The sequence below is a fragment of the Gorilla gorilla genome, chromosome 11 (genome assembly GCF_029281585.2).
Source record: "Gorilla gorilla gorilla isolate KB3781 chromosome 11, NHGRI_mGorGor1-v2.1_pri, whole genome shotgun sequence".
Lineage (NCBI taxonomy): Eukaryota > Metazoa > Chordata > Mammalia > Primates > Hominidae > Gorilla > Gorilla gorilla.
The window spans coordinates 90,284,759-90,308,814 of record NC_073235.2 but is presented as its reverse complement, the minus strand read 5'-3'; the positions used below and the strand labels follow the sequence as shown (position 1 = coordinate 90,308,814).

Genomic DNA, 24,056 nt, shown 5'->3' with positions numbered 1-24,056 from the left:
TAAGGGTGGGGTTGCGTGGATCCCCTTAGGGTTTTCTATATCAAAGATCTTGTCATTTGTGAATAAAGACAGAATGCTTTACTTCTTCCTTTCCAACCTGGATGCCTTCAATTTCCTTTTCTTGCCTAGTTGTACTGACTGGAAACTCCAGTGCAATACTAAATAAAATTGGTAAAAGTGGGCATCCTAGCCTTCTTCCTAATATGAGAGAGAAAGCTGTCAGTCTTTCACATTAAATATGATACTGGCCTACATTTTTGATAGACGCCCTTTATCAATTTTAGAAAATTCCCTTTTATTTCTAGTTTTCCGTGACAGTTTATCATGAAAGTGTGACAGATTTTTGTCAAATACTTTCCTTTGTCTGTTGAGATGATCATGTGGTTCTTGCCCTTTATTTTACCAAAATGGCTATCAAAAGACAAAATTACAACAAATTTAGTTTAAGTATTTCAGTTGGCCTTGTTTTTAATTCTGGAAGCACCAAAACTTCATTCCATAAAAGAGAATAAGTGTTTCAATGAGCTGAACCAAAAGGGTTGGCTCTTTAGACAGGGAAGAACTGAAGAAAGCAGAAGCAAAGAACAAAGAGCATTTTATTCCTTTCAAAGATGCTTTTCTGGTAAGGCAGGGACAGGTGGACAGAACAATATAAAATAACTGATTAGTCAACATCAGGTTACTTAAAGCTACCGTTTTTGTGTAAGGATTAGAACAGAGGGAACTTCATTGTTATGCCCATTGAAGTATTTAAACTGGTCTGTTCAGGAAATTGGCTATTTCTCCTGATTTCTCTGATGGCCAGACAACTTAGTTTGGGTTGCGTGACTGTCCTTTGCTTTTTAGTCTGGTCTGTTACAGCCTAATATAGGCACTTCGTCCAAAACAATGGCCTCCTATATTTTTTAAACATGGTGTATTACATATATTGATATTTTTGGATCTTAAATTGACCTTACATAACCATAAGAAATCTCAGTTGGCCATGGTGTAGAATCTTTTTTATGTGTTACTTAGCTAATATTTCATTGAGAATTTTTGTATCTGTGTTTTTATTTTCATGTAACATCTTAGTCTGCCTTTTGTATCAGGGTAATACTGGCCTTCTGGAATAATTTGCTAAGTATTCCTCACTTCCTCTCTCTTTCTGGGAGAACATGTGAAGAAATAGTATTATTTCATCTCTAATTTTTTGTAAACTTTACCAAAAAAGTGTCTGGGCTTGGGCTTATCTTTATGAGACAGTTCTAAGTTACTAATTCAATTTTTTATGTCATCTGTTTATTATAGGTTTGAAAGGTGATAAGGAGCATATGCCAGAATATAAATCAATTTACCACTTCCTTCTTTGATAAAGTTTTGCCATTAAAAAATGCTTTAAAGTCATAAAGTAGTTGGTTTGCAATCTAGTACATTTTCCTTATATTATCAATGACAGTATCAAATATTTTGTGGATTAGTACCTGTCCATGAACTACTGTTTGATAGCAATGGTCTAAATCACTACCTAAACTATGAAAATAGAATTAATCAAGGTACTTGGGCAGCAACTTGATAGCCTAAACTACCTAACACGTAAGGAAAGATTTATTATGTTATTGTAGGAAAGTTAAAACTTTCTCTCTGGCAAGTTGATAATCGAGTCTGCTGAAGTAAACTGACAATAGACAGATCAACAGGAGAAAAACACTCTCTCATGTGAATGGGAGTCACACAAAGTATGAAAACTCAAAGATGGGCCAGATGATTGAAGATTAAATACCCTCTTCATAGGAAAGAGGGAAGTGGGGAATGTAGGCAATTTCAGAGGAAGAGTAAATAATTTTTAGGGGAGATAAATAGGCCCAAAGAACAGATAATAGCCTGGAACAAAATTTCTGTGGCTCTGTGTGTGGTGTCAACTCTAGACTTCCTTCCTGAGAGTTAATCTTCTGTTTGGTGAGAGTATAAGGGCAGGACCTAAGACAATTGCATTTATTCTGGAGGAATTTTCCTTAGCCAGATAAGGGAATTTTAGGAAAAGCTCCTCTCTGTGCTTCAGGAGAGGCAGAGGGGCAAAAGATGAGAAGTGGGTGTGGGAGAAGGTCAGAGAGACCTTGGTTCTGAGGCTGTTTCCTTAGTGCAAAGTACAGTCGATCCTTAAACAACACAATGTTGAATGGCAAGGGTCCTTGTATATGCAGATTTTTTAAAAATAAAAATTACACCAAGTATATCTGCCTCTTCTGCCTCACTTCTACCTCGTCTACCTCTTCCACCTCTGAGACAGCAATACCTATCCCCCTTCTTTCTCTTCCTCCTCCTTAGCCTGCTCAACCTAAAGATGATGAGGATAATCCACTTCCACTTAATACATAGTAAACATATTTTCTCTTTTTTATGTTTTTCTTAATAACATCTTTATTTTCTCTAGCTTACTTATAAGAATGTTGTATATAATACATATAACATACAAAATGTGTGGTAATTGTTCATATTATGGGGAAGGCTTCTGGTCAACAGTAGGCTATTAGTAGTCAAATTTTAGGGGATTCGAAATATATGTGTGAATTTTTCACTGTGTGGGTGGCTAGTGCCCATAAGTCCTCCATTGTTCAAGAGTGAGTTGTACTCAACAAGTCAAAGCACCATACTTTGGGGTATCATTTTGCTGAGCCCCAACATTTTGCTGGAGAATATCATGGAACCTAAGGATAGGGAAATGGCCGGGTCTAAGGCAGCATCTGTGGCAATGAACTAGAAAGTCTTTTTGACAACTAATAAAGGACATTTTCTCTATCATCTTATTTTTTTACACTAATCAACTTTGCATCTTTTACATAGTAGAATGCAACTACTTAGAATTCTCTGATTACATATTTTGATCTTTGATCTCATCCTACCGTGGATGTCTATCTGTTTCTATGATGATCACTTGTAAGGGGTCGTGAGCATATAGTACAAACATCATGTTTTGGGGCCCCTAACTACGGGGATGGAAAAGGCATGCAGCAGAGAACATGGTCTGGCAGAAGCTACCAAAGTGTCTCCTATTTGTACTTTAATATGATGTACCTTAAAACTCACTTTTGGGACTAGCCTGAAAAACTTATAGCACATTACTTTAAATGTCTCCAATTTAGGTAAATATTTCAAGGTAAAAATTACCTTTCAGACAGCCATATTTAATTTTGTTTGAACTTGTTATTTGAATCAACTGGGTTATCAGGCTATGCATGTAGCCTTTAGAAAAAAAATAAAATAAGGTGAGAGAACCAATATTCAGTCTGATTTCCTATATTGGTAATAAGTCATTTGTAGAGCTTACCGAAGAGTCTGAAAACATATTAAGTAATGGAGAAATGCATAAACGCCTAAGTACATCATTTAAAAAAATAACATTTATTCAAATATACGTAGTCTTATTTGGAAAGCTTAGTAATTTACTCTCACTAATGTTTATCATTTATTATATGGAGGCACTTCCAGACCAAAGACAGTAGATGTGAAGAAATAGTACTCAATTAACAAAGGGGAGACTTGGTTTAAAAAAAAATGTGTGTGCGTGTGTGTATGTGCGTGTATATGTGTATATGCCTACATACACATATATATACAAATAAATACATGTAAATACGTGTGTGCATATAAAATACAATATATTTCACATGTGTAACCTCGCTAGCATAACAAAGTCTTATCACTCAGGAAATTCCAAGGGATTTAGCAGCTCTGTGCCAGGAAAGAGGGATAAAGACCAAGTATCTTTTTAATTGTAGCACAAAAGGCTATTATAATTCTTATCCTTGTTTCTCTATAAGTAAGGTGTATTTTCCTTTGGCTTCTTGTAAGAATTTGTTTTTTCTTTGTTAGTTTTCTGCAGTTTTAATGACACGCCCACCTGTGGGGTTTTTGGTTTTTATTCGGCTTGATGTTCTCTGAACTTGCTGCATCTGTGACTTGGTGTCTACCACTAATTTTTAAAAGTTCTTGGCCATTACTATTTCAGATATTTCTTCCTCTCCGTTTCTTCTGTTTTTTTGTTTGTTTGTTTCTTCTTCTGATATTATGTTCACACATATATTACATCCTCTGAAATTATTGTGAATATTCATATTCATTTTTTTTTCAATTCCTTTTCTCTTTGCCTTTCAGTTTAGGAAGCTTCTATTAAGTTACCTTCAAGCTCACTGCTTATTTCCTTGGCTGTGTTATGTCTACTGATGAACCCAAGAAAGGTATTCTTTATTTTTGTTGCAGTTCTAGAGTCTTCAAATTCCTTTAGTGTCTTTGTTTTTAGCTATGCTCTTGACTTTGGGCTTTTCCTAAGTACCTCTTCTAGAAAGTCTGTACGTTACAGCTAGTTCAGCTTTAGAACCCACAGCTATCATATGAAAGCACCGTTGGTATGGTAAAATAGTGTGGTGGAATGGGAGCCTTCCATAAGCTGATTAAAACTCAATCTTTTGGGAGGCCTGTGTCTCAGGGTTGTAAACTTCACAAGTGTTTCTCCAGTGATAAAGCTTTTTCCTCTTATAATTAAATCATTGTACCATGGCCCTATTTATATCTTTTTTTGCTGTCTATAATGGAAATAAAAACCAAACAATGCTTATTTTTTCATATATTTATAGGTTCAGATAACTAAATGCATGCAAATTTTGCACACTCTAAGTGGCTATGGTACACTGTCAGTGAGCAACATTTATTTTATTGGTGTGTTAAGCAGAAAAACTGTAGTATGAAAATATAATACAAATATCCTGCTAATATCTTTATATCAATAAATTGAAATTAATATGAATGTAAAAAGTGAAGACACACACACACACACACGCACACACATTTTTAAACTAGATTTATTCACATGAGAAAAAAGAACAGATTTCCAAGTTTGACCCTAGAGGTTTTAGATACTTGTGTAATAGGCATATGTTCTAGTGTTCTTTTTCTTCTGTTTAAGAGTCTTTGAGTTAATTCACATTTGAAAAGACCAGAAGAGAATGAATCTTATTTATTTATGATATGTCTTAGTGGAAAACTTCATGTTCATATTAAAAAAAATACTAAGAGGAAAGTAATTTCAGATGCTGAACAATCAGCAATTTAAGCAAAATCTGTCAAAACCAGATGTTGTTTTGACAATCCATTCTAAATAGACTTGTTTTGCATTCCTATCTCTGGTTTCAAAATAACAGTACACCAAAACAATGTAGTCTTCTGTAAAAGAGACTCTGTTTTAGTGCGTAATGTTGGAACAAAACATGTTGAGGGTGGGTGGATGAAATAGGATGATTCCATTGCCAATGAATTGAATTAGAGTGAATTTATTTATTATTAACATCCAACATAATTATCATAATTATTTCAAAAGTAGGTAAACAACAGTTGTATTTTTAAATTTTATTTCTAAAAGACTTTTTGGAGGGCAATGCTTTTTTTGTTTGAAAACTGGCCACTCTGTGTTCTTAATTTTTGTATGTTTAAAAAGCCTGGACCCTTTATTTTATTTTTCAAAATAAATTCTATGCTGTACTATTTACTCTATTAAAAAAGCTTAGGCAAATAATTTAAACAATGCATGCATTCTATTAGTAACAAAAGAAAAAGGATAAGAACGAATAGCTTTCTGTGTGCAAAGCAGGAATCTGAATGGTTATAATTTACTGGGGTACAAATCATTTTGAAGGAAATAAACATCACAGTGTTGTCCAGGTTAGCTGAGAATTAATTTTGAAAGCGAAGAGAACCCAACAGAGTAGAAAAGGAAGTGTTGCTAAGGAAAGATCCAACAGTCTGCAGTTAGAAGGACAAGTCTTGGAAGCGACAGTGTTCCTTTGAGTGGAAGAGCAGGCTAACTTAACAAGGGACTTTTACACTCGCAGTAAGTGCAATTCTGTCTAGCAGGTTGATAATTAAACTTAACAGCAAGTCACAAATATGATTCTTTCCTTCTCAGGTTATAGACAGTGAGATGATGACTAAGATGCTTATAACTAGAATAACACTAAAATAAATCAGATTCTTTAGAACAATATGTAAAGATAATTGTGAAGAAATTAAGATTTTTATACAGGTTCAATGGATAAAACTCAAAATCATAGTTTAGTGAAAAAAAACAAAACTCATAGCTTAGTAGAGTAATTTGAAGAATTTTTTTATCTGTCTATTGGAGAAGTATTACTCCAAATGATACTTATATATCAATTTTAGCTATTTAAGTTATCCTGCCATATTTTAATGAATATTTTGTCATTAAATAATAGGTGGTTGGTGATACTGCCATTTGTGAAATTCAGTTAGTTTTATCTGCCTTCCAAGTACAGCTTTTATCTTTTATTGGACTTAGTTGTATTTTACAACATTTATTAGATAAAATCCCAGCTATTTGACAAGCTCTGGAATTTGAATTCAAACAAACATACATTATGTCCTACATAATTTATTAAGCTAATTCAATGATACAACTGTTGATTGTTATAACACGTTTGAAACTGGAGTTTTCATATATTTGCCAACTCAGAGTTAGCAGACAGTTTCTGTGTTTGCTTACAGAAATGTGAAATAGCCCTATAGGTTTGCAACGGAATGATGATTATCTTCAGCTATCTAAATACCAAACTGCAGTTTTTGCTTATTTCTGTAGTGTAAATCCAATTCCAAGCTATCAATGAGTCATCATTGAACTCAGAGTTGGGAAGGAATTTGATTAATGGAGATAGTCAGTGGTGTGCTGAAGCCACCACCTTTCAGCTTTTGACAACTGATTGTTAAATTTTCAGGAAGTTTGTGAGCTGTTACACGGTACTTTTTCCTTACATCAACAACAAATAAATCCAAGAACGTAGATAACTGTTAAATGTAGTAAAATAATTATGAAATGATGGTTTTGACTAGGTATTTCAATTTTAGTATAATTTATTTAATTGTAAGGTTATATAACTTATTTATTTATTTATTTATTTTATTTTATTTTTTTTTGGAAATGGAGTCTCGCTCTGTCGCCCAGGCTGGAGTGCAATGGCGCGATCTCTGCTCACTGCAAGCTCCGCCTCCCAGGTTCATGCCATTCTCCTGCCTCAGCCTCCCGAGTAGCTGGGACTACAGGGGCCCACCACCAGGCCCTGCTAATTTTTTTGTATTTTTAGTAGAGACGGGGTTTCACTGTGTTAGACAGAATGGTCTTGATCTCCTGACCTCGTGATCCGCCCGCCTGCCTCGGCCTCCCAAAGTGCTGGGGATTACAGGCTTATTTTAAAAATAATAGTTGTGTTTAACAAACTGGCTTACAAAGTTTTTTAACAATCAGCACACCACTCACTGGCTATCTCCATTAATCAGGAAGCTTCCTCACCCTTTCCTTTCCTTCCATAAACACGCTGTGATTAGCTTGAAATTTGCCCAGAATATCTCCTCAAATAATCATCTGACTCAATAATGACCTCTTCATTTTGCTATTCCCAGTAATTCATAATTGATTTTGATAATGTTTGAGCAACCAGGATGTGCTGATATTGTATGAAACCAGCACAGTCACACGTATTAACTAATTAGAGTTACTGGATGATTTAGACAGCTGGTTTTCCTGAATAATCAGCTCATTAGAGATTGATACGTTGCCAATAGATGCTTTAAGAAGGTATGTCTTGGAACTACCATTTTGGTTAATATATAGCTCACTATGTACATTTAGGTCAATTGAATTACTTGATCTTGATCAAAGACAAAAAGAAACCCAATACTTTAGTTCATAGGAAAAAGCCAATCATCTACAGAGGGATGGGTTCTGTTCTTATGCTCTAGTTTACTTGTTTAATTTGATTTTTTGGAATTCTCCAAATAATAAAATCTCCCACAGCAGTTTGGCTAATAACTCACTGCCTCAGCTAAATAATGGTGTCAGAGTCTATGAGTTATAATGTAACATTAAGGAGTGTAATGACAGTTATTCTCCAGAGGATGTTTCAAAATCACAATGAAGTAACGAGCAATTTGTAGAGGATCCATCCCTGCCAGTTGTCAAAGCATTAGCATTCCATCTGCCAGACAGTTGGATTAGCATATCCCTAGTGAAGTTGTTAAGGCAGCTTTAAAAAGACTAAATCAGTACTTTGTAAAATCTTTAGGAAGCCATGTTGAAGACTGCATGAACATATTTCTTTAGATGTATGTTAGCCTTTCCCCGACTCTTGACTATTTATTATCATTTGTTTTAGCTTCTGCTAAATGATAAATGGCCGAGTTAGAAACCAGAACATTTTTCTCCACTTGAGCAATTGAAAGCAATATTGTATTTTATTTATCCTTCTTAGAAATAGCCTGAGAATTGGTATTGTTATAAATATATATGTATTTTTTTACAAAACTGAAAGCATTTTTGAAAAAATAGGGGGATACGTTGTTCATGCCATTTCTGGGCTTGAATGTTTACAATGCCTGATGCTTTCATCATACTCCATTGACTTACAGCTGTGATCTTTGAAAGCTATTTGCAACGTGTGCTGAGAAATGTACTTCCTATGTTTTGTTTGCAGTTTTAAATTTTTTCTGCAAATGTTTTTGAAATTCTTTCTAACATTTAAAACACACTTGAGATTAAGGTAAGAAGACCTTATCTCACTGTTGAGAAACTTTGTGAAAATTCAGGCTGCTAAAATAGTCCAGGTCTACTTACACATTGGGGAAATTTATTCACCATAGAAGGGGCCACTGAACAATCATAGGTCACCATGCAACTGACACCACGGGCCTATGAACAAACTGATGACATTGACAGAGTGATGCTACATGTGGACTAAACAGTATTGATTCCCACTGATCTACCTCCCGTTGACTATAAAGTTGATCTAACTCCTGATGCTTCTGAATGTCCAATCTTTCAACAACAAAAAACAACACTGAGCTCTAAATATGGCACTTCTAGGAGTCACTATTTATATTGCACACTGCACCAGAAGCAGAATTGTAGATCATTTGAATCGCCTAATGAAGAATGAGCAAAAGTGCCAGTTCTGAGATAGTATTCTTTAAGGATTGGAGAATTTTGCAGTGATTTGATAAAATCAACTGCATGGCTTACTATCCATATTAACATGACTTTAGTATTGTGCTGTCTTCATCAATTTAACTTTATAATTCCTGAAAACGCTTGCCCAGGATGAGAAAAATGATAAATTTCTTTGCTGTTAATTTCATGAATTTTCTCAAGGACTCATTAATTCTTCCACAGAAAAGCATCAAACAACAATTTATACTCTATGACTCTTTGGACTCCTTGCCTGATCATCCTCTCCTTGCTATGTCTACTGCTTATAAACCATTATTTCATGATTGTTACCCAATCCTAACCAAGTCCCCATGTTGAAAGAACTGTCTTAAAAGTGACCTCACAATTTCAATGTCTAGACTTTGTGTTCTCTCCTCTGGGATGTTACTAAGATTTTGTTAAGGTAGTTCTCTTAAGTATGATGAGCAAAAAACTCAGCTTAATATTTTTAATAGGTTTCTTTGTTGATGTTTCGAGAGCCGCATTCAACAGATGTTTGACTATGGAAACTCTAAATATATTTCATAATAAAATTTATACACTATATATACATTTCTTATACTTTCCCTACATTTTTCTTCCTAGTCTATAATTAGGCATGTGTTAGGTATGAAATATATATATGAATGAATCTCAGGTCCCAGTGTTTGTGTAGATGCGGGTTCTAATTTTGCCAGCTTCCTTGGCAGACTCTATTTGCTCTAGGAGGTGCTACTGAGATAAAAAGCTTTGGTTATATTTACAATGGCACATCTAAAACAATCTGAACATATGTAGAAAATAAAAATAAACAAAAATAACAGATGTCAGACACAGCTTTCCTAGGAATAGTGATAGAATGCCTGCATTAGTCACTGTCTAATAGCTTTGCTCTTTAAAGATAAGCGGCTTTCTTTTGCCATGTACAACAACTTCCCAATTTGTATTTAATTTTAACAAAAATCAGTGACAAAGCGTGGTATGAATTTGGTACATTAGCTATGAAGAATTCTAGGCAGCTTGTTCTCTTAATCTGAAATGAGGTCATTTCTGCTAGGCTTGTTCATTTATGTACTGCTGTGACTGCACTTTGTACCTCTGAGGAAGTCCTCAAAGATATGACCTTCCATTCTTTGGCAGATTCCACTCAGTAGTGAGAAATGAAGAATTACTTAGTAAATGGTTCTGATCAACAGCCTTTGTCTCAACATTTTTTATTTTTTAAACCTAGGCAGGGATATATTTTAATAATATTGAATAAACCATTTTTTAAATTTCATACGGAAAGTAAGAACTTCAATTATAGTTATCAAAATAGTGTATTTAAGTTCATTAAATTAGTAATGTATGAAAGGAAAAGCCAATGTTTTATACATAATGAATTAGGTAAACTAAAATCAAAATAACACAAAGCAAATGTGTTTTTTCTTCTGATATTATACCACTGTATATTAAATTAAGAAAATAGAATGAAAGAAAATTTAAGGACAGAGGTATGACATTTTTTATGATAGGCTGTTATTATATTTGTCATTTTATAGCCTAGGCCACCTCTTCTCCGAATATGGTTCCTGGATGAGCAGATTCAACACCACCTGGGAACTTGTTTGAGACAAATTCTCAGGCTCCACCCCAAAACTACTGAATTAGAAATTTTGAGAATAGGACCCAGCTAACTGATTTAACCAGCCCTCAAGATGATTCTGATATATACTAGTCTATATACTAGTCTTTAAAGTTTATGTTATACAAGTGCTGATCAATCAATAACTATTTGGTAATGATTTGCTCAGACACTAAAAAAAAATGTGTGTATATATTTGGAAATAAGAGAACAATGTATCGAAATATAAATGTAAGTATTGCTACACTGAGTGCCCCCATCCTCCTCATCTGAAACACGTAAAATTAAATAACGTCCTAGATTTCTTCCATTTTGAAGAATTTGTAATTTTATAACTGAATAATCAAAATATTATAAACATAATTTATAGAAAAATCTGTGAATAATTTAACATGAAATGCTGAATCTTTGTGGGGAGAGGTTGAATCAGGATCTTATGAAAGAGCAAACTTTGAGTACATTTATTGAAAAGGGGTGCATTCTCGTTGGGAAGCCCATTGCAGAAGCAAGGAGCAGATGACCAGTTCTCTTGCACAGAGTTCTAGGACACAAGAGTAAGGTGCGGTTATCAGGTCCTGAAGGCTGACTGAGAAGTGTGCACTTGTTTCAGAAATCCATGGAGTTTTCAAGCAAATGAGTGGAAAGGAATAGTGTTTATTTTATTTTTTTTCCAACACTGGCTCTGATAAATATGATTGATTGAAGAAGGAAAATGGTGGAAGTTTGTAAAACAAAGCAGGCTAGAGATAATAAAGCCCTAAACACAGTTATTTTAATAAGAACTGAGAAGTGGAAAAGCAAAGAGAGAAATGAAAGTGCCTAAGGTGTTTTGATTATGAGTGTCTAGGAGAGGGGAGACTTGGTGGTTATGTCTGTGGTCCCCTTGGCTCCTACTGGTTTTTGGATTTATTTGTTATAATCTGGAAGGGAAATGGATGTGATTCAAAATATTGGTTGAAAGATGTAGTATATAAACTATATAAATTGTTGTTTGAATAATTTTTATGCTGACAGATTTTGAAAAAATACATAGGCATTATTTCATGGAATATGTACTTTAGTAACCATGATAATATCTAAATGTGCTGACACTGCAGTCAGATTATAGAAATTTAACTCCTAGCTTGGTCGCTAACCAGCTATACAATCTTGGGAAAATTATTTCATCCTTTTTAGCCTCATTTTCGATTTCTCAACTTTTTAACATAGTGATAATGCCTATATCATTGGGCTAGGGTGAGGATTATAAGAAAATCAATTTAAAAGTTAGGAAAAAGCCTGGTACATAATAAACATTCAATAACTGTTTACAGGTATTGATAAATAGAAAGACATCCAAATAAGAGGTAATTAACAGATTCTTACTAGCTTAATGAAAAAGAATCAAAGACTTCATATATAAAGTATTGCATAAAACATCACTGATATCTGTAATTCATTTGGGAACTTTAAAATATATGTTTTCATGAATAATGTTCTGTAGATATATGAACATTTATAAAATATATTTTGCAAAAATTAACTTATTTTTAGCTAATGTTGAACAATGTTTATAATCTCTTTTAGTTACAATTTTTCTTTTTCTTAGATGGCTTTAATTTTCTGAGAATATGCCTTAAGGCATTGATAGGGTTTAGGACATGTTACTCCAAAATAATGGCATCTTGGCATATATACAGAATATTTTGAGCAGAAGGAATCTGAGAAAATGGCAGAAGTAGGGATGTCTCTGTGACCTTCTGCTACCCTTCTCCCCAGGCCAGTTTTAAAACCTAGGAAGGATTTTCTCAATCTTCTCCTGAAGCAAATCGTAAGACCCTCATGTGAAAGATGACTTCTCTACAACTAGAAGAAATGAGCATCCTTATCTCAAAAGACACAGAGATACCTAGGAAAATCTGAAGATACTGCCCTTACTAAGTTGCCCCAGTTTAATGCCATTACATCATACTGTTTTTGCCCTATCATAGTTCTCCACGACTCTTTATTCTTCATCCAGCCCACTATAAAAGCACTAGGTTTGGCTGGGCGCGGTGGCTCACGCCTATAATCCCAAAAGTTTGGGAGGCCTAGGCAGGTGGATCACCTGAGGTCAGGAGTTCAAGATCAGCCTGGCCAACATGGTGAAACCCTGTCTCTACTAAAAATACAAAAATTAGCTGGGCATGGTGGTGCATGCCTGTAATCCCGGTTACTAGCGGGGGCTGAGGCGGGAGGATCACTTGAACCTGGGGGTTGGATGTTGCAATGAGCCGAGATTGTGCCATTGCACTCCAGCCTGGGCAACAAAGTGAGACTCCATCTCAAAAAAAAAAAAAAAAAAAAAAAAAAGCACTAGGTTTAACTGTTTCCTTGGGTCTTCATTTCCTTATGAAGGCTCCCATGTCAGGTAAAATTTATAGTAAATAAATTCAGATGCTTTTCTCTTGTTAATCTGTCTTTTGTTATATGGCCTCAGCCAGTAGTCTAAGATGGAAAGAAGAGAGGTATTTTTCCTCCCCTATAGCACCATATATATTTAGATAATGACTTGTATCATTAAAAATTTTTAGTTTGATTTATCTCCATGTTCATACTAACACTGAGTTTTATTTATTTTTATTTTTATTATTTGAAAACAAAACATTTATTCATTTACTTGACTGCTGAATTTCATGAGAAGGGATTGTTCAGGGAGGGTCATTGGGCTGAAAACCCGGACAGGAGCTGGTGCGACCGCTGTTCAAATCTGAGAGTGGTGGAGATGGAGCCTTGGGGAGGAGCCGTTGCTGCCTTTTAAGTCTGAGAGTCGTTGAGCTGGAGGTCCACAGAGGAGCCAGTGCTGCCACTGATGTCTTAGGTTGTGGAGCTGAAGACCAATGAAGGAGCTGGTGTTGCTGTTCTTCTGTTAGGGTCGTGGAGCTGGAGATCCAGCGGGGAGAGGTGTTCTAATTGGAGCGTCGTGCAACTGGAGACCCGGGAGGAGCTGATGTTGTTTTAATTGGAGGGTCATGGAGCCAAAGACCTGGGGAGGAGCTGGTATTTTTCTAGTTTGAGGGTCTTGCAGCTGAAGACCTGGGAAGGAGCTGGTGTTTTTTAGTTTGAGGGTTGTGCAGCTGCAGACTCTGGGAGTAGCTGGTGTATTTCTAGTATGAGTGTCTTGCAGCTGAAGACCCGGAGAGGAGCTGGTGTTCTATTTTGAGGGTCGTGCAGCTGAAGACTCAGGGAAGAGCTGATGTTCTAGTTTGAGGGTCATTCAGCTGGAGACCCAGAGAGGAGCTGGTGTTGTTCTAGTTTGAGGTTTGTGCAGCTGGAGACCTGGGGAGGAGCAGGTGTTTTTCAGTTTGAGGATCATGCAGCTGTAGAACCCGGGAGGAGCTGGTGTTTTTTCTAGTATTGACTTGTTGTTCTAGTTTGAGGTTCATGCAGCTGGAGACCTGGGGAGGAGCGGGTGTTTTTCAGTTTGAGGGTCATCCAGCTGTAGAACCCGGGAGGAGCTGGCGTTTTTCTAGTATGAGTGTCCTGCAGCTGAAGACCCGGAGAGGAGCTGTTGTTCTAGTTTGAGGTTCATGCAGCTGGAGACCGGCAGATGAGCTGGTGTTTCTTTAGTTTGAGGGTTGTGCAGCCGTAGAAACTGGGTGGAGTGGATGTTGTTCTAGTTTGGGGGTCTTGCAGCTGGAGACACAGAGAGGAGCTGGTGCTGTTCTAGTATGAGGTTCGTGCAGCTAGAGACCTGGGAAGGAGCAGCTGTTTTTTTAGTTTGAGGGATGTGCAGCTGTAGAACCTGGAGGACCTGGCGTTTTTTGAGTGTCCTGCAGCTGGAGAACCGGAAAGGAGTTGATGTTCTAATTTGAGGGTTGTGCAGCTGCAGACTCAGGGAGGAGCTGATGTGGTAGTTTGAGGGCCCTGCAGCTGGAGACCCAGAGAGGAGCTGATGTTCTAGTTTGAGGGTCGTGCAGCTGAAGACTCGGGGAGGAACTGATGTTGTTCTCATTTAAGGGTCTCTCAGCTGGAGACCTGGAGAGGAGCTGATGTTGTTCCAGTTTGAGGGTCGTGGAGCTGGAGAGCCAGAGAGGAGCTGGTGTTGTTCTAATTTGAGGTTCATGCAGCGGGAGACCCAGAGAGGAGCTGGTGTTTCTTTAGTTTGAGGGTCGTGCAGCTGTAGAACCCGGGAGGAGCTGGTGTTTTTCCCGTATGAGTGTCCTGCTGCTGCAAACCTGGAGAGGAGCTGATGTTGTAGTTTGAGGTTCGTGCAGCTGGAGACCCAGAGAGGAGCTGGTGTTTCTTTAGTTTGAGGGTCGTGCAGCTGTAGAACCCGGGAGGAGCTGGTGTTTTTCTCATATGAGTGTCCTGCTGCTGGAAACCTGGAGAGGAGCTGATGTTGTAGTTTGAGGTTCGTGCAGCTGGAGACCCAGAGAGGAGCTGGTGTTTCTTTAGTTCGAGGGTTGTGCAGCTGTAGAACCCAGGAGGAGCTGGCGTTTTTCTAGTATGAGTGTTGTGCAGCTGGAGACCCGGAGAGGAGCTGATGTTCTAGTTTGAGGGTCATCCAGCTGGACACCTGGAGAGGAGCTGATGTTCTCGTTTGAGGGTCATGGAGCTGGAGACCCAGAGAGGAGCTGGTGTTGTTCTAGTTGGAGGTTTGTGCAGCTGGAGACCCAGAGAGGAGCTGGTGTTTCATTAGTTTGAGGGTCACGTAGCTGTAGAACCCGGGAGGAGCTGGTGTTTTTGTAGTATAAGTGTCCTGCAGCTGGAGACCTGGAAAGGAGCTGATGTTCTATTTTGGGGGTTATGCAGCTTGAGACCCGGGGAGGAGATGATGTTGTTCTGTTTTAAGGGTCATGGAGCTGGAGACCAAGGGGGGAGCTGGTGTTGTTCTTGTTTGAGGGTCATGGAGCTGGATACCCAGAGAGGAGTTGGTGGTGTTCTAGTTGAGGTTAGTTCAGCTGAAGCCCTAGGCAGGAGAGGGTGTTTTTTAGTTTCAGAGTCATGTAGCTGTAGAACTTGGGAGGAGCTGGAGTTTTTCTAGTCTGAGTGTCGTGCAGCTGGAGACTCGGAGAGGAGCTGATGTTCTAGTTTGAGGGTCCTGAAGCTGGAGACTCAGGTAGGAGCTGATGTTTTTCTGATCAGAGTGTAGTGGAGCTGGACACCCAGGGAGAAGCTAGTGTTATTCTAGTTTGGGGTTCCTTGAGCTGGAAACCCAGGGAGGAGCTTATGTTGTTCTAGTTTGAGGGTCTTGCAGGTTGAGACCTGGGGAGGAGCTGGTGTTTTTCTAGTCTGAGGTTCGTTCAGCTGCAGACCCTGTGAGGAACAGGTGTTTTTTTACTTGGAGGGTCATGCAGCTGTAGAACCCAGGAGGAGCTGGCGTCTTTCTAGTGTGAGTGTCGTGCAGCTGGAGACCCGGAGAGGAGCTGGTGTTCTAGTTTGAGGGTTGTGCATCTGAAGACTCGGGGACAAGCTGATGTTCTAGTTTGACGGTCATGCAGCTGGACACCTTGGGAGGAGCTGATGTTCTAGTTTGAGGGTCATGCAGCTGAAGACTCGGGGAGGAGCTGATGTTCTAGTTTGATGGTTGTGCAGCTGGAGACCTGGGAAGGAGCTGATGTTGTTCTAGTTTGAGGGTCATGGAGCTGGAGACCCTGGGAGGAGCTGATGTTTTTCTAGTTTGAGGCTCCTGTATCTGGAGACTCAGGTAGGAGCCGATGTTTTTCTGATCAGAGTGTCTTGGTGCTGGAGACACAGGGAGGAGCTGATGTTTTCCTAGTTTGAGGGTCGTGGAACTGGAGACCTGGGGAGGAGCTGTTGTTATTCTAGTTTGAGGTTCTTCGAGCTGGAAACCCAGGGAGGAGCTGAAGTTGTTCTACTTTGAGGGTCCTGCAGCTGAAGACCCAGGTAGGAGCTGATGTTTTTCTGATCAAGGGTCATGGAGCTGGAGACACAAGGAGGAGCTGATGTTTTCCTAGTTCAAGGGTCGTGGAGCTGGAGACCCAGGGAGAAGCTGGTGCTGCTCTTGTTTGAGTCTGAGGGTCATGGAGCTGGAGATCCAAGGAGGAGCTGATGTTGTTTTCATTTGAAGGTCGTGGATCTGCAGACCCGGAGAGGAGCTGACACTGTTCCAGCTTGAGTGTCGTAGAGCTGGAGACCTGAGGAGGAGCTGATGCTGCTCTAGTCTGAGGGCCATGGAGCCGGAGATCCGGGGAGGAGCTAGTGTTTCTCCAGTGAGAAGTTTGTGGAGCTGGAGACCCAGGGGGGAGCTGGTGTCCCTCCAGGTTGAGGGTTGTGCAGCTGACCCTCAAACGACCTCAAACTAGAAAAACACTCCTCCCCCTGGATTTTCAGCTCCTCTACCCTCAAACTAGAACAACACTGCCCCCACCCCCACACCATATCTCCAGCTCCATGACCCCTAAACCAAAAAAACACCAGCTCCTCCCTGGTTGTCCAGCCCCATGACCCTCAAACCAGAAAAACACAGCCCCTCCCTGGGTCTCCAGCTCCATGATGCTCAAACCAGACCAAAACCAGCTCCTTCCCAGGTGTCCAGCTGCACGACCCTCAAACATTGTCCACTGGTGATTTTTCTGGTCTTGTAGAATAAATCTGTTTGTACATGCTCACTTTTCTGATACTTCTGTCTGCTTTCTTAATTGCTGGAGCAGTTCTGACATATCTACCTCATTTACTTGGTGTTTCCAAGCTTCAAGGAATAATTATTGAAACATATTAGACCTATCTCCAGCATTCTTAAGGCATTATTCAATTCTAAATGATGAGTGAGTGGCCCTAAGTCAGCAATTTTCTACCGGCCTTTACTTCATCTTTTCTGGTCCCACATCCTCAAGATCAATTGCCTAGCGTGTTCTACAGATTTCTGCCGGTACATATTAGCCAGGACCTAGAATTCTTTTAGTGTATAATTTCCCTCCCATAGCAGGAACTATACTTTACCTGAGCTGTGGTGAGACTTGAATTTCCCTATTGGGCTAGAAGCTGTGAGCAGTGGTGGAGACACCTTAAAGGAGGCCAAGAATCATTTGGCAGGGCCTTAGCTTCAGGTGAGTCCTTCTCATAATAGTATGAGGCTATGTTTCTCCAGCAAGGAAAGTGAAATCTTCCCACCCTGCTTAGACTGTTTAGGGCTACCTAGAGGTTTAAACACCTCTCGCATGCATCTCTACCCAAACATTCTGGCCTAAGGGTCTCATTTATTTGTTAACACGGCTTTGGCTTTAACACAGGAGAAGCCCTGCTATGGCTGTAAATTAAGCTTCCTTTGTGGTGTGTGCTTGTTACAATTAAGATTGTAGTTTTCAACACACTCCTGTCTCTAGCCAGAATTGATAAGGGTCTCCTAAAGTGCCACCAAGGACACTTTCTGAAAGTCACACTATAAGTCATTTTGTTTGCTATTCTGTGTTTGTTACTTTCCTTCTTTGGGGCTTCTATGGTGTTAACAATCACCAAACAATATCACAATATGCATAATTAGCATTCTTTTAAGCACTAGAGCTATTACATAAACCAGTGCTGAATTCTACAAGTCTTCTGGGTTTTCTAATCTAATCCATATGAGTAGTTGCATTGTATAGGATGCTGTGGATAATTATTAACCCAGTTACTAACAGCAAGGAGGGCCTTGTTGACATTTGCACAGCAAGTGATCTAACTCCAGAATCTCATCCTTCACCAACACTCTTTAGCTGAGTTCCCTAGAGGCATACTTCAAGAAAAGGATTTGGGCTGGGTGTGGTGGCTCACACCTGTAACCCAGCACTTTGGGAGGCTGAGGCGGGTGGATCACGAGGTCAGGAGATTGAGACTATCCTGGCCAACACGGTGAAACCCTGTCTCTACTAAAAATGCAAAAATTAGCTGGGCATGGTGGTGCATGCCTGTAATCCCAGCTACTAGGGAGGCTGAGACAGAAGAATCACTTAAACCAGGGAGGTGGAGGTTGCAGTGAGCCGAAATCGTGCCACTACACTCCAGCCTGGCGACAGAGTGAGACTTCATCTTAAAAAAAAAAAAAAAAAGAAAAGGATTTGATTGCAAATTAACTGCATGAAAAATCAGTAAAGAAGTGGGAAGTAAGATAGGAGAGGAAACAAAATTAATAAAAGGTGCTTTAACTAGCCAGGATATCCCTGAGGCACTAAGGTTCAGTCTTAAGGAAAACCCCTGGTAGATGGCCAAGTTTTCTGATCCAAATTTCAAAAAACCTGAGACACTTATCCTTCAATTCATTTCTATAAATGAATGAGTGACAACAACTAAGTGTTTAATCGTGGTCACTTCTAGCCTTACACAGCGTGTGAGTTGAGAAAAAGCTCTCAGGCAGAGACATCTTTGACATATATGGGAATGGAATTCCTTTCTGTAGCTCAGGATGCCATATAAGCTTCAATCATCTGACCCTTCTTTGAATCTCATGTTTTGTGGGACTCCAGTGCAAACGCATGTAATTAAAATAATTTTCTCCTGTTAATCTGTCTTATGTCAATTTAATTCATAGGCCAAAGAACATAGAAGGGTACACAGAAGACATTTTGCCTCTCTTACGCAGGTACAGGGAATATTGTTTGCAATGCTCATAGACAAAACAGAAAAAAAGCATAATACTTTCAGGGCATACAAATAGTTTGAAATGGCTAGAATGTGGAGTGATAATTCGATGAAGTTTTCTAAACAGGTTTCATGTTTGGTTTGGTTTGGTTTAATCTACAAAATAGGAATACGAGTACCTAACTCTTACTCTTCATGTTAAAATTTAATTAATTTTTAATATGTGAAGTACTTAGAACAGCTCCTGGCACTACCAAGTGTTTATAAATATTAACAATTATTAGCATTATTATATTTCTACTATTATTTTTAGAAGATTGGAAGTATGATCAACCACTTACTACAGAGTGAGGAGCAGAGGCACATGCCTCATCAGAACACCATACCCAGTGATATTCAGGAAAGCAATTTAAAAACCTCCTGACCCTTCTTTTTTTTGAGGGGATAGTGTGAGTGATAGGAAAAGGAGGTCACTGCTTTGTAAGTACACATATTTGATTAATGTAATTTGTATTTTCCTGTAGTACTGCCTAAGATTTATATTTTGAAATCCATATTACTTTATTATATAAATTGCATTATAATTATGTAATATATAAATACTTTTGTTTTAAATTTGATCTTATCCTTTTATCAAAATGAATGGCTTTTATATTTACCATCCGGAAATAAAGAAGGTAGTCTATTGATATTGAAAATTACTGCTCTAAGAGGGTGATCATCAGTTTTACTTATGAGAGTTTAAAGAAATTCTGAGGACCAGGTTTCCTCTCCTGCAGATTCTGATTTATAAATTCTAGTTGTGGCTTGGGGCATTGTGACTGAGACAATTAATAAAGATAATCTCAACCTAATTGATAAGAGTAATAGTGTGATGCATAAAATTATTGCCAATGATTTGGGTCAAAGAAAAATTCAAAGCTTTCTTACCCGTTAAAATTAGCTTGCATGTAAAATCAGAACCCTCCTATTTTCAATCAATCACAAATATAACCAACTACTTCATGGAAACTACCAAAAAATTAATCAAATTCACAAACTTTTATAATTTATGCTCCTTGAGGAAAGAAGAACATTTCATTTGTTATTGAAGCTCTTTTATTACTGAGTAAAATAGCTTGAAGTATTAAACTGGTCACTTTAATAATGAATGATTTTATGATTACATTGCTCTCATAGCTTAATGCAAGAGAAATAAATTAGTTACAAATTTAAATGCTGCTATTTGCATAGTATTTGCAAATATTTGCCTTAGTAAATTAAGAAAAAAACAGTGGTTTTTATCATTACTGTGTAGTAGTAAAAAGAACAACATGAGATGGTTGAAAAGTTCAGTCTGAATAAGCAGTTAAAATGTTTGATTCTTGGTTGACTTTTAGCCAAACCACCCAAACCTTTCAAGTTTCCAAAAGTCGACTGAAATTCTTATAAGAACAGTCTGTGTTAGGATATTCTCGGCAGTTTTTAATCTTGATTCTTTTGAACCAGGAAAAAGAGGAACAAAAAGAAATAATGAAAACACAGTTTTATTTTAGCTTCATACTTCTGATATGTTTTTTTCTTATCAAGTAAAGTTAAAAAAAGGAAAATAATTGTAAGTTAAAAGCACACACCCACATGCAATAGTCAGGAAATATTCTGGCTCTATGTACTCTAAGCTAATTTTTATTTCTCCTATTTGTTTGTGACTTTTCCCCCACCAGCATATCTAGAAGCAGTGACATCCTTTTCCCACCATTCACACTCCCTCCATAAGAAACAGAAGGATCAGGAGGTTTTTAGTTTAATTCTTTTCCTGAATATCACTGGCTATGGTGTTCTGATGAGGAGTGTGCCTCTGTTTCTTACTCTGAAGTCACTGATCATACTTCCAATCTTTTAAAAATAATATACATAATATAACAATGATAATAATAATTGTTAATACTTATAAATACTTGCCAGTACCAAGAGCTGTTATAAGTGCTTCATATATTAAAATTACTTAATTATAGCATCAACCTCAAGAGTTAGGTACTATTATTATTCCTATTTTGTAGATGAAACCAAACTAAACCAAACATGAGACTTGTTGGAAAACCTCATCGAATATCACTCCACATTCTAGCCATTTAAAACTATTTGTATGTCCTTGAAAGTATAGTTTTTTTGTTGTCGTTGTTATGTTTGGTGCATGAGCATTGCAAATGATATTCCCTTTGCTTGCTTTTCCCTGAGCACCTGACTAAATCCATGTCAGGCATCATTTTGTTCATTTCATGTTCTCTTCAGATTCATTTAGATGTTTATTCTTTGTTAACCGAAAGTTCCTTGAAGATGCTTCTATCTTAATTTTTTTTTCTGATGATCCATGAGCTTTCACAGCAGAGATTTCAACTTGTATCTCTACATTCCTCTGCTTGAGAATAGGACTGTCCAATGGAATGTTTTATGATAAGAGAAATGTTCTATATCTGTGCTGGCCAATAAACAACCCCCCAGCCATATGGAGTTTTTGGGCTCCTGAAATGTAGCTAGAATGTCTGCAGAACTGAATTTTTAGTTTTGGTTAGTTTGAGATTAATTTAAATAGCTATGTATGGCTACTATGTTGGACAGTACAGATTTAGAATATAGCTGACACTCTTTACAGGTACACAAGCAATGATGAATGAATCAGTGAATACATAAGTTAACAAGTTGCAATGAATGTAAGTCATCTGAATAAATGAAGATAGGCAAAACTAGAAGTAGGGAGGTAGTAAGAAAGCTACCTCAGGTTTTTGTCCATTTATACCACTCACATTCATAAACACCCATCTTGTGGTAGAAGTAATAATAAAAATAAAGGCTAAGTTAAACTAGTGATAGCAACAAAATTTTGGAACCACCATTCCCAGATCATTTGATTCTACTAAAAGTGATTTCAGGTCAGGGGAAAAAGGCTTCCTATATCTTCAGCATCAGTGTTCATGCCTGCATGTTTTTATAAAGAATTTACATTAGAATTTCAGATAATTACTTAAGTTCCTTTTTCATAGCATAACAACTTTCAATACATTTTGTTTATATACAATATGATTCATTCTTTGTTTTTAGAAATAATATCCTCAACATAAGCAACTATGAAATGTTTTATGTAATCAAACTCTTAAAAAAGTAGAGTCTTGTATGGCATTTTTATTAACGTAAAATTATTATTATAGTTATATTATTTTTAATCACTATCTGTTTACATGTTTACAGAAGAATAACGCACATAGAAATCTTCAACATGACAGTTTTCAAAACATACTCTATTCCTTGTTTTTTGCCATGCTAATAATCACTTCTTTCCTCAGGTAATAAGAAAATCTTAATTGGAGTATTAAAAGACCTACATTTGAAAAAGTATGAAAGATAAAATGTTAATACTCGGAAATATTTATTATACAAATTGAAAACATCATTATAAAACTTGATTTCGCCAGGCACGGTGGCTCACGCCTGTAATCCCAGCACTTTGGGAGGCCGAGGCGGGCGGATCACGAGGTCAGGACATGGAGACCATCCTGGCTAACACGGTGAAACCCTGTCTCTACTAAAAATACAAAAAAATTAGCCGGGCGTAGTGGCGGGTGCCCGTAGTCCCAGCTACTCGGGAGGCTGAGGCAGGAGAATGGCGTGAACCCAGGAGGCGCAGCTTGCAGTGAGCGGAGATGGTGCCACTGCACTCCAGCCTGGGCAACAGAGAGAGACCCCGTCACAAAACAAAACAAAACAATACAAAACAAAACAAAAACAATAACACTTGCTTTCAGTTTGTCATCACCCCATAGCACTGTGTGTACTAATTTTCCATGTTCTATTCAGTTTATAGAACTTACCTAGTTTATGTTGCATCTTTATTCATGTTATATTTGTTACAAATTATTAACCACAAGCTAATATCAAGTCATCAAGTATAAAGCATGAAAAATAAGCCTTTAGAAATTGTGAAGTTGTTTCATACCATAACAGTGGTGTTTTTATGACATTTAACATAATGTATTCATACCTTTATTTCTGAAAGTTTCATGCCATTTGACTAAACCACATTTCTAAATGTCCCTGGATGGCTCCTTCAACTCGCTTGTTTGTAGTTTATGGATGACTTTATCTCCATTGACCTATAATTCTGTGCCTCTCCAGCAAATCACTCATACAGCCTCACAGCTGGAATTCTCATTACTTGATATTGCTTTACTGCTGCTGACAATTTAAGCTCAGAATTTTTTGTGTGTTCACAATCTGCTGTCTTTTCAACCATCTTGGTTTTCCTAGTCCACATGTTCTTTAACTTCACTGAGCCTCCAGTTTTGTGATTCCTTTTATTTCCACAGCCCACTCCTCTTCTTTATTTTATTCCCTAATCTGTTCATATTCCACTGATGTACTTTATCTTTTTCAGTGTTTCAACTCATTTTTCATTACATTCTCCTGGCAATTGTCTTGCTTTCTGTGCTCATGCCCAGAGTAATGTATGTGCTGGAGAAAAATTGAAACATGCACATTTATGCAAATACAAAATAATGTCCTCTAACTTTAATCTCTTCTTCAATGATTTCTTGGTATCCTTTTCTATTTTCTTAGTCAACTCTTTTCCCCGTTCTCCTTAGTGAACGTTTGAAATTTTCTTCATTCTCTTAAAACCTTTAACTCTCCTTCAGAGTGCTCAGTCAGTGGTTTCTACAAATAAGAGGAAATAGGACTTGCTCAATGTATTAGGCCATTCTTGCATCATTATAAATAAATACCTGAAACTGGGTAATTTACAAAGAAAAGAGGTTTAATTGGCTCATGGTGCTGCAGGCTGTACAGAAAACATGATGCTGGCATCCGTTTGGCTTCTGGGGAGGCCTCAGGAAGCTTATGGCAGAAGGTGAAGGGGTA

The 24,056-nt window shown here is 37.7% G+C and overlaps 1 long non-coding RNA gene across 2 annotated transcripts in view; it reads left to right on the top strand.

Moving 5' to 3' along the window:
• Nucleotides 1–24,056, top strand: part of LOC129532143 (uncharacterized) — a 217,690-nt gene that overhangs the window by 125,344 nt on the left and 68,290 nt on the right. The gene's annotated exons all lie outside the window — the stretch shown is intronic.